Here is a 4,529-nt window from a genome sequence, read left to right as displayed (position 1 = left end):
AAGTAGAGGCCATTATAGAAAACCACTTCAGTCAAAAAGTAGTTATGAAGCCCAGTCCCTAGTGATACAGTTACAATTCAACTCCTGCACCTAAGATTCAAGAGTCATTGCAGAAGAGATGGTAAAAAGGTGGAAGGTAGATGCTAGAGAAAGAGGGGGTTTGCTATGAGATTGTGTTTCCCCAGTGTACCGTCACTACCTATTAAATCTCACTATTATGTCTGCTGAACCATTAGCTGAACAAGAATAACACCAATAGACCTGCTAATGTGAATCAGGGAAAGACCGTGAGGGCCCAGCTCTACACACAAAGAATTACAAGCAAGTATATAATGCTGCGGATGGGAGAAGAAATAATCTCCAGGAAAGAGCACACAATTTAGTTATCCGATACGAAATGGTCAGCCCTCAAAAGTATATGTATATATACTTTTGTATATATATGTAAAAGTATATGTATTCTTATATACTTATAGGTATGTGTATATGACACAGATGGAGCAGGTTATATTTATGTATTTAAGGACAAAATCATATGTAACAACAAAGAAATTTATGAAAAAAAAAAGAAGCCAGAAATTGAATGAAAGAGAAAGGATATGTAAGAGAGTTTGGAGGAAGAAATGGGAAAGAAGAAAAAGATGTAATGATAATTTCAAAAACATAAAAGATTAAAACTATTTTCAAAAATTTATTGTATTTTCTCCCCATCTCTTTCTCTGTGTCTCTGTCTCTGTCTCTCTCTCTCTCTCTCTTTCTCTCTCTCTGCCTGTCTCTCTGTTTCTGTCTTTCCCAAAAAGCAGTCATACAGCAAACTAAACAAAAAAATCTGTCAAAATATATTTAAAAAAAAAGCCCAACTGAAACATGAAAAAAGTGTACACTAGAGCCACAGAGTTCAGTTTTTCCTGGCCAACTACTCCTGAGCAGACATGAAATGAACTGTAGCAAGAAGACGGTGTACAGTTGTAGGTAGCTGCAAGTATAAACTTGTCAAGGTACACTCAATTCTAGGCTAGCTACACAGACCCCTTTGGGTTTACTGCAGTTCATTACATAGTTATAAAAGGATTCTGTTACAGTTTTATGAAATATAATATTATGGCCTTCTTTGTGTACATAGTGGGATTAACCATGATTATCAGTCACTGAATCAGCTAGTGATGATTGAGAGCAGATACAAGGCTGGTAACGAGAATGGAGAAAGAAGGAAATGAGAGGATTCAGCAAGGAAGACATGCAGATTAGAAGCCAAATATTGGCTACAGTCAATGAAGTTCACTGATTAGACACTGTGATCCAGGTGACTGTCTACATCTATGGCCCATGAAACAACTAGTACTCTGGTGACCAGAAAATACCAATATCTGTTAAACTATCAGAAACATAATAGGAAAATATTCATAGTACTTCTTTCTGGTTAAGAAGGCATCTAGCTCAAGGGGAGGCCCCAAGGCCTGACACTATTACTGATGCTATGGTGTGCTTACAAATAGGGGCCTATCATGATTGCCCTCTGAAAGGCCCAACAAGCAGCTGAAAGAGTCAGATGCAGATATTTATACCCAACCAATGAACAGAAGCTAGGGACCCCTGTGGTTGAATTAGGAAAAAGCTAAAAGAAGCTGAGGAGGAGGGTGACCGTATAGGAAAACCAGCAGTCTCAACTAACCTGGACCCTTGGGATCTCTCAGACACTGAGGCACCAACCAGGCAGCAGACACAAGCTGACATGAGCCCCCCAACACATATACAGCAGAGGACTGCCGGGTCTGGACTCAGTCAGAAAAGGTGCACCTAACCCTTAAGAGACTTGAGACCCCATGGACTGGGGAGATCTGCTGGGGTGGGGTTTGGGGTGAAGGTGTGGGGACATTCTCTTGGAGATGGGGGGGAGGTATGGGGTGAGGAACAGTTAGAGTGTGAACTGGGAGTAGGGTAAAGTCTGGACTGCAACAAAAGATTAAATAATAATAATGATAATAATAATAATAATAACAATAATAATAGAATAACTGTCCTAAATAAGCTTATATGGACATCAGTAGTGAAAAAAAGAACCAGTGGAATTTCCCAGTCTATTGACAAGCCTATAATTTAATAATCATAAATTTCCTCGTGTGTTCCTAGACATCATAAATATGTGAATGACTATGAAGAATTTCTTGCTCTTGAGAAAGCCCTTGCCACTTTACTAGACAGATGTGGACACACATGACTTAGTACACCTATGTTAATATGCCACATGAGAATGACATAAAGGGACTCGACATTGGAAACATAAAAACATTTGTCACATAATAAAGTATTTTGTAAAGAGGACAGTGTGAAGATCACATGTAAGGAATATGACTATGTTCTAGCTTGTGTATGGTGGCATGGGACATTCCGCTAGCCCTCTGTTTCATTTTTAATATCAGAATATCTGTAGAAAAACAATGATCTGTGCATAAAGAGGATGCATATTATATTACATATTTTCATTTATATTTATTAAGAGATCATACAGAAATAAGAAGGGTCAAATTTTAGAAAAGTGGTATTTGAGATATCTTGGCATTCAGAAGCTGCTTAGGCCACAACTATGTTACTGCATCAGAACAGTAACTACTGATGATGTGTAATGAAATTGCATATACTCAATGAAAATTTTCCAAAATTAAATTTGGATACTGTATATGTTTTCAAAAACCTGTTTTTTCCATGATAAAATTAAGGAATTGTCAAATATGAAATATATTCAATTGCTTTACAACAGTACACAGTGATGAATGAGTTTCTGCAGGAATGGAGTATATAAAGATATTCCATTTTAAAAAGTAGTATTATTGTTACAAGGGCAGAAAAAGGAGGCATACAGATACATTCACAATCAATAATAATAAGTGATGTATTGATGATAGACAGACAAGCAGAGTATATTGTAATGAATTAAAGACCGCATATCTCTGAGTTCTTTGCTGGTTAACATACATTTATGGTTCCCTGAAGCTGTGATTAATTTCTTCTTCCACTCCCTTAACTTTCAAATATAATTATCTTTAATAGCACTTATTTCTGGTTGTGTATACTGTATTGGAGGATAATGGAAATGAAAGGAGGTTGAATTTTCCACCCGAGGCTGCATGAGACAAAGAAAAATTTTAAATATGATCTTTTAAAAAACATTTCCTTCAGTTTACAACAACTCTTTCTCCCACCCAGAGAAAACTTGTGAGTCCTCACTTTTGTTTCACTTCTCTCTTCTTATGGTCAATTAAAAGATATATTTCTTCGGCTGTTTAGAATATATGCTGCAAGTCTGGAGATCTTTTTCTTCCCAGATTGCAGTTGGCTCTCAGTAACTGAGTTCATACTGAACAGTGTTCTCATGCTTCTTCTAATTATTCCCAAGTTAGCCATAACTAGAGCACATATATCATTACATTTAGTTTTGAAGTATTTTCCAATAAAAGTATTGATTACATAAGAACTCTGATTTAAATCTGTTTTGCAAAGATCAAACTTAAATTGTTATAAAAATTGATTATTGATAAAAGATCACAGGTCTCCAGTGTTGTCCCTTGAGTTGCCCAGGACCATAATCAAGTCCCTGTTCCATCTAGTTTTTGTTCTGTATAGGGAAGCATTTTCTTTAAATATATGTCTTGATTTATAAGAATTATACCTAAAATAATATTTTTTCAGTTTTAGGAAGGTACATACTGATTTTACAGAAAAGAAAGTGTAAACTCTAGTGCTTCTAAATCAACAGCACAGATGATCATTTATGTAGCACAATGATGTTTAGATACCAAACCTAAGAATACCATACCAAGATTATATATTAGTAATAATTAAACTAATACTGTATGATAATTTAATTCCTAATGACCATTTGGTATACCAGGTGTTAATAATCACCTCTTTTTACTTGTTGAGCTTATTATTAATCAGCCCCTAAACTCATGTCAATAATGAACGTTCCTTCTTAACTACATCATGATAAAATAATGATTGTTTTGTCCTTTCTCTCTGGAAGGCATTTCTCCTGAAGCTGTCTGTCCTCTTGATTTGCACTCCTGTGGATGACCTCCGTTCTTACTGCACAAATGTCAGACTGGAATGTATTTCCTCTGTCATGGGTCAGAGCCTTTGTACCCTGAAGCCTCTGTCTTTCCCGTGATTTCCTTTCTTCCTTGTTCTGATGGAGTGATCATGACTCCTGACAAAGGATTCAGGGGAAAAACTTTTTGGTAAAACACATGTTCAATAAAATACTTTTTAATAAATGACAGTGACATCATTTATATAATTATACTTTATATACTTTTCCTTCAGAACTGTGAAAGCATTTGTCATTAATTTCAAATTTTAACACTGTATAGCAAAATATAATACCATTCTGCTTCTTCATTATCTCTCTGGATATTGACTAGTAGTTTTAGTCTTCATAGAAAAAAAGTATATTTCTCAGGAAATTTAATAGTTACCAATATTTTTAAATGCCACTGCAGTATAATAATAATAAAATTTACTGCACTACATGA

Source organism: Grammomys surdaster, unplaced genomic scaffold (assembly GCF_004785775.1).
Source record: "Grammomys surdaster isolate TR1022 unplaced genomic scaffold, NIH_TR_1.0 99, whole genome shotgun sequence".
NCBI lineage: Eukaryota > Metazoa > Chordata > Mammalia > Rodentia > Muridae > Grammomys > Grammomys surdaster.
Note: the sequence above shows the minus strand (reverse complement) of the source record.